Below are 14516 nucleotides of genomic sequence, written 5' to 3' on the forward strand. Positions count from 1 at the left end.
TTGAGACTTTCACGTTTTCAGCCCTTTAGGAGATGCAGTTGTTCAGGTCTGCTCTCACACGCCAAAAAAGGTCTGTGGAAGCAATAAAACAGGACAGCAGGTCTTCACCCGCTCCCCTCATAAAAACAGCACAGCTCCTCGCACCTGGCACCTACAACTGGCACCTCCAGAGCCCATGCTCTCAGCAACACAACAGCAGGCACCCCAGCGTCTCCTCTGAAGGGTCCTCACTGTTTTACTGGCACGCTAATTAAGCAACAACAGATTCCACAGGCTTATTGTGGCCGTCTGTGTTCATGTGTTACCCACACACACACAGACACACACACACACACACACACACACACATACACATACACACGGACATGGACACACACACACACACACACACACATGGACATAGGCACACAAACACACACACACATACACACACACACATGGACATAGGCACACACACACACACACACACACATACAAACGGACATGGGCACACACACACACACACAAACGGACATGGGCACACACACACACACACACACACATGGACATAGGCACACACACACACACACACACACACATACAAACGGACATGGGCACACACACACACACACACACAAACGGACATGGGCACACACACATAGACACACACATACACATACACACGGACATGAGCACACACACACACACACACACACATGGACATAGGCACACACACACACACACACACACACATACAAACGGACATGGGCACACACACACACACACACACAAACGGACATGGGCACACACACATAGACACACACATACACATACACACGGACATGAGCACACACACACACACACACACACACATGGACATAGGCACACACACACACACAAACGGACATGGGCACACACACACACACACGCACACGGACATGGGCACACACACCACACACACATGGACATGGGCACACACACACACACACACACACACACACGAACAATTACCCCTCTCCTCCGAGCCGTCCCGGCCGCTGCTCCACCCCCTCTGCTGATCTGGGGAGGGCTGCAGACTACAACACGCCTCCTCCCATACATGTGGAGTCACCAGGCGCTTCTTTTCACCTGACAGTGAGGAGTTTCACCAGGGGGACGTAGCACATGGGAGGATCACGCTATTCCCCCCAGTTCCCCCTCCCCCCTGAACAGGCGCCCCGACCGACCAGAGGAGGCGCTAGTGCAGCGACCAGGACACGTACCCACATCCGGCTTCCCACCCGCAGACACGGCCAATTGTGTCTGTAGGGACGCCCGACCAAGGTAACATGAGGATTTGAACCGGCGACCCCTGTGTTGCTAGGCAACGGAGTAGACCGCCACGCTACCTTGGCATGTTTCTAAGCGTTGGCATCGTTGTTGTTATTGTGAGTTTCATCCTCGTGCAGGTGTGGCTACATATCAGACATGAAGAAGGTGAGCGGAGAGAGGGAGTGTGAAGAGAGGAGGAAGAATTCAGGAAAATGATGAAAGATGGGCAGAGAAAAAGATGCAGAGTTGTTATGGAGTGTGTAGGAGTTGTGTTGTCTGTAGGGTGTGTAATACACTGTGTGTTGGACCAGAGGGGATTCAGACACAATGCACGTGGTCATGATGGTTTTTCTCTCTGCGTCGTCTTTGATTTGGTTTCATAAATTGTGGTCATGACCCCTCTGTGGTCCATGCTGTCTGCTCGTGGGTGTGTGTGTCTGTGTGTGTGTGTGTGTGTGTGTGTGAGAGAGAGAGTGTGTGAGACGTTTTTCTTTCTTCAGCTGTTGCCTTTAGGGTGAACCTTGAAATTGCTTTAATCTTCCGGTCATGTTTTGGGGTCTTTTGGCCTCCAGACTTGCATTTTTCTCCCTATAGTCGAGTCTGACCCGAGGCCACTTGGGAACGGGTTCTCGTGTCTTGTGACACATCCACATTACACGTATTGTTCTGAGATGAAGGTGGAGCGACAGGCCGTGCTGGTTCGACTCCAGGGCCGACACGGCCTCTGAGCAGAAACATGCTGCACTTGTTAGGGTGCGTGGATGTTTTCATTGTGTGCATATTTATGGAGGTTGTGAAGTGTGGGTTAGCGGGTGGAGGTCGTTGTGGTGGAATGAGGGGTGGGACCGGTGCCCAGCTCGCTCCCCTCGCTGAGAAACACACATGAAAGTTCTATCCCGTGCACAGGAAATGAAGTCATTTCATATAGCAGCAATGTAAAATAGTAACTGGTAGGTTATACAAGTAGGCAGGGCTGTAATAAGCACATGTGTGAGGAATAACCGAGTCAACAAGTAGGCAGGGCTGTAATAAGCACATGTGTAAGGAATAACCGAGTCAACAAGTAGGCAGGGCTGTAATAAGCACGTGTAAGGAATAACCGAGTCAACAAGTAGGCAGGACTGTAATAAGCACATGTGTAAGGAATAACTGAGTCAACAAGTAGGCAGGACTGTAATAAGCACATGTGTAAGGATTAACCCAGTCAACAAGTAGGCAGGACTATAATAAGCACGTGTAAGGAATAACCGAGTCAACCAGTACACAGGACTGTAATAAGCACATGTGTAAGGAATAACCCAGTCAACAAGTAGGCAGGACTGTAATAAGCACATGTGTAAGGAATAACCCAGTCAACAAGTAGGCAGGACTGTAATAAGCACATGTGTAAGGAATAACCGAGTCAACCAGTAGGCAGGACTGTAATAAGCACATGTGTAAGGAATAACCGAGTCAACAAGTAGGCAGGACTGTAATAAGCACATGTGTGAGGAATAACCGAGTCAACAAGTAGGCAGGGCTGTAATAAGCACATGTGTAAGGAATAACCGAGTCAACAAGTAGGCAGGACTGTAATAAGCACATGTGTAAGGAATAACCGAGTCAACAAGTAGGCAGGACTGTAATAAGCACATGTGTGAGGAATAACCGAGTCAACAAGTAGGCAGGGCTGTAATAAGCACATGTGTGAGGAATAACCGAATCAACAAGTAGGCAGGACTGTAATATGCACATGTGTAAGGAATAACCGAGTCAACAAGTAGGCAGGACTGTAATAAGCACATGTGTAAGGAATAACTGAGTCAACAAGTAGGCAGGACTGTAATAAGCACATGTGTGAGGAATAACCGAGTCAACTAGTAGGCAGGACTGTAATAAGCACATGTGTGAGGAATAACCGAGTCAACAAGTAGGCAGGACTGTAATAAGCACATGTGTGAGGAATAACCGAGTCAACTAGTAGGCAGGACTGTGATAAGCACGTGTAAGGAATAACCGAGTCAACAAGTAGGCAGGACTGTAATAAGCACATGTGTAAGGAATAACCGAGTCAACAAGTAGGCAGGACTGTAATAAGCACATGTGTAAGGAATAACCCAGTCAACAAGTAGGCAGGACTGTAATTAGCACGTGTAAGGAATAACTGAGTCAACAAGTAGGCAGGACTGTAATAAGCACATGTGTAAGGAATAACCCAGTCAACAAGTAGGCAGGACTGTAATAAGCACATGTGTAAGGAATAACCGAGTCAACAAGTAGGCAGGACTGTAATAAGCACATATGTGAGGAATAACCGAGTCAACAAGTAGGCAGGACTGTAATAAGCACATGTGTGAGGAATAACCGAATCAACAAGTAGGCAGGACTGTAATAAGCACATGTGTGAGGAATAACCGAATCAACAAGTAGGCAGGACTGTAATATGCACATGTGTAAGGAATAACCGAGTCAACAAGTAGGCAGGACTGTAATAAGCACATGTGTAAGGAATAACTGAGTCAACAAGTAGGCAGGACTGTAATAAGCACATGTGTGAGGAATAACCGAGTCAACTAGTAGGCAGGACTGTAATAAGCACATGTGTGAGGAATAACCGAGTCAACAAGTAGGCAGGACTGTAATAAGCACATGTGTGAGGAATAACCGAGTCAACTAGTAGGCAGGACTGTAATAAGCACGTGTAAGGAATAACCGAGTCAACAAGTAGGCAGGACTGTAATAAGCACATGTGTAAGGAATAACCGAGTCAACCAGTAGGCAGGACTGTAATAAGCACATGTGTAAGGATTAACCCAGTCAACAAGTAGGCAGGACTGTAATAAGCACATGTGTAAGGATTAACCCAGTCAACAAGTAGGCAGGACTATAATAAGCACGTGTAAGGAATAACCGAGTCAACCAGTACACAGGACTGTAATAAGCACATGTGTAAGGAATAACCCAGTCAACAAGTAGGCAGGACTGTAATAAGCACATGTGTAAGGAATAACCGAGTCAACAAGTAGGCAGGACTGTAATAAGCACATGTGTAAGGAATAACCGAGTCAACCAGTAGGCAGGACTGTAATAAGCACATGTGTAAGGAATAACCGAGTCAACAAGTAGGCAGGACTGTAATAAGCACATGTGTAAGGAATAACCCAGTCAACAAGTAGGCAGGACTGTAATTAGCACGCGTAAGGAATAACTGAGTCAACAAGTAGGCAGGACTGTAATAAGCACATGTGTAAGGAATAACCCAGTCAACAAGTAGGCAGGACTGTAATAAGCACATGTGTAAGGAATAACCGAGTCAACCAGTAGGCAGGACTGTAATAAGCACATGTGTAAGGAATAACCGAGTCAACCAGTAGGCAGGACTGTAATAAGCACATGTGTAAGGAATAACCGAGTCAACCAGTAGGCAGGACTGTAATAAGCACATGTGTAAGAAATAACCGAGTCAACAAGTAGGCAGGACTGTAATAAGCACATGTGTAAGGATTAACCCAGTCAACCAGTAGGCAGGGCTGTAATAAGCACATGTGTAAGGAATAACCGAGTCAACAAGTAGGCAGGACTGTAATAAGCACATGTGTAAGGAATAACCGAGTCAACCAGTAGGCAGGACTGTAATAAGCACATGTGTAAGGAATAACCGAGTCAACAAATAGGCAGGACTGTAATAAGCACATGTGTAAGGAATAACCCAGTCAACAAGTAGGCAGGACTGTAATAAGCACATGTGTAAGGAATAACCCAGTCAACAAGTAGGCAGGACTGTAATAAGCACATGTGTAAGGAATAACTGAGTCAATAAGTAGTCAGGACTGTAATAAGCACATGTGTAAGGAATAACCGAATCAACAAGTAGGCAGGACTGTAATAAGCACATGTGTAAGGAATAACCCAGTCAACAAGTAGGCAGGACTGTAATAAGCACATGTGTAAGGAATAATCCAGTCAACAAGTAGGCAGGACTGTAATAAGCACAGATGTAAGGAATAACTGAGTCAATAAGTAGTCAGGACTGTAATAAGCACATGTGTAAGGAATAACCGAGTCAACAAGTAGGCAGGACTGTAATAAGCACATGTGTAAGGAATAACTGAGTCAATAAGTAGTCAGGACTGTAATAAGCACATGTGTAAGGAATAACCGAGTCAATAAGTAGGCAGGACTGTAATAAGCACATGTGTAAGGAATAACTGAGTCAACAAGTAGGCAGGACTGTAATAAGCACATGTGTAAGGATTAACCCAGTCAACAAGTAGGCAGGACTGTAATAAGCACATGTGTAAGGAATAACCCAGTCAACAAGTAGGCAGGACTGTAATAAGCACATGTGTAAGGAATAACCCAGTCAACAAGTAGGCAGGACTGTAATAAGCACATGTGTAAGGAATAACCGAGTCAACCAGTAGGCAGGACTGTAATAAGCACATGTGTAAGGAATAACCGAGTCAACAAGTAGTCAGGACTGTAATAAGCACATGTGTAAGGAATAACCCAGTCAACAAGTAGGCAGGACTGTAATTAGCACGTGTAAGGAATAACTGAGTCAACAAGTAGGCAGGACTGTAATAAGCACATGTGTAAGGAATAACCCAGTCAACAAGTAGGCAGGACTGTAATAAGCACATGTGTAAGGAATAACCGAGTCAACCAGTAGGCAGGACTGTAATAAGCACATGTGTAAGGAATAACCGAGTCAACCAGTAGGCAGGACTGTAATAAGCACATGTGTAAGGAATAACCGAGTCAACCAGTAGGCAGGACTGTAATAAGCACATGTGTAAGAAATAACCGAGTCAACAAGTAGGCAGGACTGTAATAAGCACATGTGTAAGGATTAACCCAGTCAACAAGTAGGCAGGACTGTAATAAGCACGTTTAAGGAATAACTGAGTCAACAAGTAGGCAGGACTGTAATAAGCACGTGTAAGGAATAACTGAGTCAATAAGTAGTCAGGACTGTAATAAGCACATGTGTAAGGAATAACTGAGTCAACAAGTAGGCAGGACTGTAATAAGCACATGTGTAAGGAATAACCGAGTCAACAAGTAGGCATGACTGTAATAAGCACATGTGTAAGGAATAACTGAGTCAACAAGTAGGCAGGACTGTAATAAGCACATGTGTAAGGAATAACCCAGTCAACAAGTAGGCAGGACTGTAATAAGCACATGTGTAAGGAATAACCGAGTCAACAAGTAGGCAGGACTGTAATAAGCACGTGTAAGGAATAACTGAGTCAACAAGTAGGCAGGACTGTAATAAGCACATGTGTAAGGAATAACCCAGTCAACAAGTAGGCAGGACTGTAATAAGCACATGTGTGAGGAATAACCGAGTCAACTAGTAGGCAGGACTGTAATAAGCACATGTGTGAGGAATAACCGAGTCAACAAGTAGGCAGGACTGTAATAAGCACATGTGTGAGGAATAACCGAGTCAACTAGTAGGCAGGACTGTAATAAGCACGTGTAAGGAATAACCGAGTCAACAAGTAGGCAGGACTGTAATAAGCACATGTGTAAGGAATAACCGAGTCAACCAGTAGGCAGGACTGTAATAAGCACATGTGTAAGGATTAACCCAGTCAACAAGTAGGCAGGACTGTAATAAGCACATGTGTAAGGATTAACCCAGTCAACAAGTAGGCAGGACTATAATAAGCACGTGTAAGGAATAACCGAGTCAACCAGTACACAGGACTGTAATAAGCACATGTGTAAGGAATAACCCAGTCAACAAGTAGGCAGGACTGTAATAAGCACATGTGTAAGGAATAACCGAGTCAACAAGTAGGCAGGACTGTAATAAGCACATGTGTAAGGAATAACCGAGTCAACCAGTAGGCAGGACTGTAATAAGCACATGTGTAAGGAATAACCGAGTCAACAAGTAGGCAGGACTGTAATAAGCACATGTGTAAGGAATAACCCAGTCAACAAGTAGGCAGGACTGTAATTAGCACGCGTAAGGAATAACTGAGTCAACAAGTAGGCAGGACTGTAATAAGCACATGTGTAAGGAATAACCCAGTCAACAAGTAGGCAGGACTGTAATAAGCACATGTGTAAGGAATAACCGAGTCAACCAGTAGGCAGGACTGTAATAAGCACATGTGTAAGGAATAACCGAGTCAGCCAGTAGGCAGGACTGTAATAAGCACATGTGTAAGGAATAACCGAGTCAACCAGTAGGCAGGACTGTAATAAGCACATGTGTAAGAAATAACCGAGTCAACAAGTAGGCAGGACTGTAATAAGCACATGTGTAAGGATTAACCCAGTCAACCAGTAGGCAGGGCTGTAATAAGCACATGTGTAAGGAATAACCGAGTCAACAAGTAGGCAGGACTGTAATAAGCACATGTGTAAGGAATAACCGAGTCAACCAGTAGGCAGGACTGTAATAAGCACATGTGTAAGGAATAACCGAGTCAACAAATAGGCAGGACTGTAATAAGCACATGTGTAAGGAATAACCCAGTCAACAAGTAGGCAGGACTGTAATAAGCACATGTGTAAGGAATAACCCAGTCAACAAGTAGGCAGGACTGTAATAAGCACATGTGTAAGGAATAACTGAGTCAATAAGTAGTCAGGACTGTAATAAGCACATGTGTAAGGAATAACCGAATCAACAAGTAGGCAGGACTGTAATAAGCACATGTGTAAGGAATAACCCAGTCAACAAGTAGGCAGGACTGTAATAAGCACATGTGTAAGGAATAATCCAGTCAACAAGTAGGCAGGACTGTAATAAGCACAGATGTAAGGAATAACTGAGTCAATAAGTAGTCAGGACTGTAATAAGCACATGTGTAAGGAATAACCGAGTCAACAAGTAGGCAGGACTGTAATAAGCACATGTGTAAGGAATAACTGAGTCAATAAGTAGTCAGGACTGTAATAAGCACATGTGTAAGGAATAACCGAGTCAATAAGTAGGCAGGACTGTAATAAGCACATGTGTAAGGAATAACTGAGTCAACAAGTAGGCAGGACTGTAATAAGCACATGTGTAAGGATTAACCCAGTCAACAAGTAGGCAGGACTGTAATAAGCACATGTGTAAGGAATAACCCAGTCAACAAGTAGGCAGGACTGTAATAAGCACATGTGTAAGGAATAACCCAGTCAACAAGTAGGCAGGACTGTAATAAGCACATGTGTAAGGAATAACCGAGTCAACCAGTAGGCAGGACTGTAATAAGCACATGTGTAAGGAATAACCGAGTCAACAAGTAGTCAGGACTGTAATAAGCACATGTGTAAGGAATAACCCAGTCAACAAGTAGGCAGGACTGTAATTAGCACGTGTAAGGAATAACTGAGTCAACAAGTAGGCAGGACTGTAATAAGCACATGTGTAAGGAATAACCCAGTCAACAAGTAGGCAGGACTGTAATAAGCACATGTGTAAGGAATAACCGAGTCAACCAGTAGGCAGGACTGTAATAAGCACATGTGTAAGGAATAACCGAGTCAACCAGTAGGCAGGACTGTAATAAGCACATGTGTAAGGAATAACCGAGTCAACCAGTAGGCAGGACTGTAATAAGCACATGTGTAAGAAATAACCGAGTCAACAAGTAGGCAGGACTGTAATAAGCACATGTGTAAGGATTAACCCAGTCAACAAGTAGGCAGGACTGTAATAAGCACGTTTAAGGAATAACTGAGTCAACAAGTAGGCAGGACTGTAATAAGCACGTGTAAGGAATAACTGAGTCAATAAGTAGTCAGGACTGTAATAAGCACATGTGTAAGGAATAACTGAGTCAACAAGTAGGCAGGACTGTAATAAGCACATGTGTAAGGAATAACCGAGTCAACAAGTAGGCATGACTGTAATAAGCACATGTGTAAGGAATAACTGAGTCAACAAGTAGGCAGGACTGTAATAAGCACATGTGTAAGGAATAACCCAGTCAACAAGTAGGCAGGACTGTAATAAGCACATGTGTAAGGAATAACCGAGTCAACAAGTAGGCAGGACTGTAATAAGCACGTGTAAGGAATAACTGAGTCAACAAGTAGGCAGGACTGTAATAAGCACATGTGTAAGGAATAACCCAGTCAACAAGTAGGCAGGACTGTAATAAGCACATGTGTAAGGAATAACCGAGTCAACAAGTAGGCAGGACTGTAATAAGCGCATGTGTAAGGAATAACCGAGTCAACCAGTAGGCAGGACTGTAATAAGCACATGTGTAAGGAATAACCGAGTCAACCAGTAGGCAGGGCTGTAATAAGCACATGTGTAAGGAATAACCGAGTCAACAAGTAGGCAGGACTGTAATAAGCACATGTGTAAGGAATAACCCAGTCAACAAGTAGGCAGGACTGTAATAAGCACATGTGTAAGGAATAACCCAGTCAACAAGTAGGCAGGACTGTAATAAGCACATGTGTAAGGAATAACCGAGTCAACCAGTAGGCAGGACTGTAATGAGCACATGTGTAAGGAATAACCGAGTCAACAAATAGGCAGGACTGTAATAAGCACATGTGTAAGGAATAACCCAGTCAACAAGTAGGCAGGACTGTAATAAGCACATGTGTAAGGAATAACCGAGTCAACAAGTAGGCAGGACTGTAATAAGCACGTGTAAGGAATAACTGAGTCAACAAGTAGGCAGGACTGTAATAAGCACATGTGTAAGGAATAACCCAGTCAACAAGTAGGCAGGACTGTAATAAGCACATGTGTAAGGAATAACCGAGTCAACCAGTAGGCAGGACTGTAATAAGCACATGTGTAAGGAATAACCGAGTCAACCAGTAGGCAGGGCTGTAATAAGCACATGTGTAAGGAATAACCGAGTCAACAAGTAGGCAGGACTATAATAAGCACATGTGTAAGGAATAACCGAGTCAACCAGTAGGCAGGACTGTAATAAGCACATGTGTAAGGAATAACCGAGTCAACAAATAGGCAGGACTGTAATAAGCACATGTGTAAGGAATAACCCAGTCAACAAGTAGGCAGGACTGTAATAAGCACATGTGTAAGGAATAACCCAGTCAACAAGTAGGCAGGACTGTAATAAGCACATGTGTAAGGAATAACTGAGTCAATAAGTAGTCAGGACTGTAATAAGCACATGTGTAAGGAATAACCGAATCGACAAGTAGGCAGGACTGTAATAAGCACATGTGTAAGGAATAACCCAGTCAACAAGTAGGCAGGACTGTAATAAGCACATGTGTAAGGAATAATCCAGTCAACAAGTAGGCAGGACTGTAATAAGCACAGATGTAAGGAATAACTGAGTCAATAAGTAGTCAGGACTGTAATAAGCACATGTGTAAGGAATAACCGAGTCAACAAGTAGGCAGGACTGTAATAAGCACGTTTAAGGAATAACTGAGTCAACAAGTAGGCAGGACTGTAATAAGCACATGTGTAAGGAATAACCGAGTCAATAAGTAGGCAGGACTGTAATAAGCACATGTGTAAGGAATAACTGAGTCAACAAGTAGGCAGGACTGTAATAAGCACATGTGTAAGGAATAACCCAGTCAACAAGTAGGCAGGACTGTAATAAGCACATGTGTAAGGAATAATCCAGTCAACAAGTAGGCAGGACTGTAATAAGCACAGATGTAAGGAATAACTGAGTCAATAAGTAGTCAGGACTGTAATAAGCACATGTGTAAGGAATAACCGAGTCAACAAGTAGGCAGGACTGTAATAAGCACGTGTAAGGAATAACTGAGTCAATAAGTAGTCAGGACTGTAATAAGCACATGTGTAAGGAATAACTGAGTCAATAAGTAGGCAGGGCTGTAATAAGCACATTTGTAAGGAATAACCGAGTCAACCAGTAGGCAGGACTGTAATAAGCACATGTGTAAGGAATAACCGAGTCAACCAGTAGGCAGGACTGTAATAAGCACATGTGTGACGAATAACTGAGTCAACAAGTTGGCAGGACTGTAATAAGCACATGTGTAAGGAATAACCGAGTCAACCAGTAGGCAGGACTGTAATAAGCACATGTGTAAGGAATAACCCAGTCAACAAGTAGGCAGGACTGTAATAAGCACATGTGTAAGGAATAACCCAGTCAACAAGTAGGCAGGACTGTAATAAGCACATGTGTAAGGAATAACCCAGTCAACAAGTAGGCAGGACTGTAATAAGCGCATGTGTAAGGAATAACCGAGTCAACCAGTAGTCAGGACTGTAATAAGCACATGTGTAAGGAATAACCGAGTCAACAAGTAGGCAGGACTGTAATAAGCACATGTGTAAGGAATAACTGAGTCAATAAGTAGTCAGGACTGTAATAAGCACATGTGTAAGGAATAACCGAGTCAATAAGTAGGCAGGACTGTAATAAGCACATGTGTAAGGAATAACTGAGTCAACAAGTAGGCAGGACTGTAATAAGCACATGTGTAAGGATTAACCCAGTCAACAAGTAGGCAGGACTGTAATAAGCACATGTGTAAGGAATAACCCAGTCAACAAGTAGGCAGGACTGTAATAAGCACATGTGTAAGGAATAACCCAGTCAACAAGTAGGCAGGACTGTAATAAGCACATGTGTAAGGAATAACCGAGTCAACCAGTAGGCAGGACTGTAATAAGCACATGTGTAAGGAATAACCGAGTCAACAAGTAGTCAGGACTGTAATAAGCACATGTGTAAGGAATAACCCAGTCAACAAGTAGGCAGGACTGTAATTAGCACGTGTAAGGAATAACTGAGTCAACAAGTAGGCAGGACTGTAATAAGCACATGTGTAAGGAATAACCCAGTCAACAAGTAGGCAGGACTGTAATAAGCACATGTGTAAGGAATAACCGAGTCAACCAGTAGGCAGGACTGTAATAAGCACATGTGTAAGGAATAACCGAGTCAACCAGTAGGCAGGACTGTAATAAGCACATGTGTAAGGAATAACCGAGTCAACCAGTAGGCAGGACTGTAATAAGCACATGTGTAAGAAATAACCGAGTCAACAAGTAGGCAGGACTGTAATAAGCACATGTGTAAGGATTAACCCAGTCAACAAGTAGGCAGGACTGTAATAAGCACGTTTAAGGAATAACTGAGTCAACAAGTAGGCAGGACTGTAATAAGCACGTGTAAGGAATAACTGAGTCAATAAGTAGTCAGGACTGTAATAAGCACATGTGTAAGGAATAACTGAGTCAACAAGTAGGCAGGACTGTAATAAGCACATGTGTAAGGAATAACCGAGTCAACAAGTAGGCATGACTGTAATAAGCACATGTGTAAGGAATAACTGAGTCAACAAGTAGGCAGGACTGTAATAAGCACATGTGTAAGGAATAACCCAGTCAACAAGTAGGCAGGACTGTAATAAGCACATGTGTAAGGAATAACCGAGTCAACAAGTAGGCAGGACTGTAATAAGCACGTGTAAGGAATAACTGAGTCAACAAGTAGGCAGGACTGTAATAAGCACATGTGTAAGGAATAACCCAGTCAACAAGTAGGCAGGACTGTAATAAGCACATGTGTAAGGAATAACCGAGTCAACAAGTAGGCAGGACTGTAATAAGCGCATGTGTAAGGAATAACCGAGTCAACCAGTAGGCAGGACTGTAATAAGCACATGTGTAAGGAATAACCGAGTCAACCAGTAGGCAGGGCTGTAATAAGCACATGTGTAAGGAATAACCGAGTCAACAAGTAGGCAGGACTGTAATAAGCACATGTGTAAGGAATAACCCAGTCAACAAGTAGGCAGGACTGTAATAAGCACATGTGTAAGGAATAACCCAGTCAACAAGTAGGCAGGACTGTAATAAGCACATGTGTAAGGAATAACCGAGTCAACCAGTAGGCAGGACTGTAATGAGCACATGTGTAAGGAATAACCGAGTCAACAAATAGGCAGGACTGTAATAAGCACATGTGTAAGGAATAACCCAGTCAACAAGTAGGCAGGACTGTAATAAGCACATGTGTAAGGAATAACCGAGTCAACAAGTAGGCAGGACTGTAATAAGCACGTGTAAGGAATAACTGAGTCAACAAGTAGGCAGGACTGTAATAAGCACATGTGTAAGGAATAACCCAGTCAACAAGTAGGCAGGACTGTAATAAGCACATGTGTAAGGAATAACCGAGTCAACCAGTAGGCAGGACTGTAATAAGCACATGTGTAAGGAATAACCGAGTCAACCAGTAGGCAGGGCTGTAATAAGCACATGTGTAAGGAATAACCGAGTCAACAAGTAGGCAGGACTATAATAAGCACATGTGTAAGGAATAACCGAGTCAACCAGTAGGCAGGACTGTAATAAGCACATGTGTAAGGAATAACCGAGTCAACAAATAGGCAGGACTGTAATAAGCACATGTGTAAGGAATAACCCAGTCAACAAGTAGGCAGGACTGTAATAAGCACATGTGTAAGGAATAACCCAGTCAACAAGTAGGCAGGACTGTAATAAGCACATGTGTAAGGAATAACTGAGTCAATAAGTAGTCAGGACTGTAATAAGCACATGTGTAAGGAATAACCGAATCGACAAGTAGGCAGGACTGTAATAAGCACATGTGTAAGGAATAACCCAGTCAACAAGTAGGCAGGACTGTAATAAGCACATGTGTAAGGAATAATCCAGTCAACAAGTAGGCAGGACTGTAATAAGCACAGATGTAAGGAATAACTGAGTCAATAAGTAGTCAGGACTGTAATAAGCACATGTGTAAGGAATAACCGAGTCAACAAGTAGGCAGGACTGTAATAAGCACGTTTAAGGAATAACTGAGTCAACAAGTAGGCAGGACTGTAATAAGCACATGTGTAAGGAATAACCGAGTCAATAAGTAGGCAGGACTGTAATAAGCACATGTGTAAGGAATAACTGAGTCAACAAGTAGGCAGGACTGTAATAAGCACATGTGTAAGGAATAACCCAGTCAACAAGTAGGCAGGACTGTAATAAGCACATGTGTAAGGAATAATCCAGTCAACAAGTAGGCAGGACTGTAATAAGCACAGATGTAAGGAATAACTGAGTCAATAAGTAGTCAGGACTGTAATAAGCACATGTGTAAGGAATAACCGAGTCAACAAGTAGGCAGGACTGTAATAAGCACGTGTAAGGAATAACTGAGTCAATAAGTAGTCAGGACTGTAATAAGCACATGTGTAAGGAATAACTGAGTCAATAAGTAGGCAGGGCTGTAATAAGCACATTTGTAAGGAATAACCGAGTCAACCAGTAGGCAGGACTGTAATAA

This window comes from Lampris incognitus, chromosome 15 (genome assembly GCF_029633865.1).
Source record: "Lampris incognitus isolate fLamInc1 chromosome 15, fLamInc1.hap2, whole genome shotgun sequence".
Classification (NCBI taxonomy): Eukaryota; Metazoa; Chordata; class Actinopteri; order Lampriformes; family Lampridae; genus Lampris; species Lampris incognitus.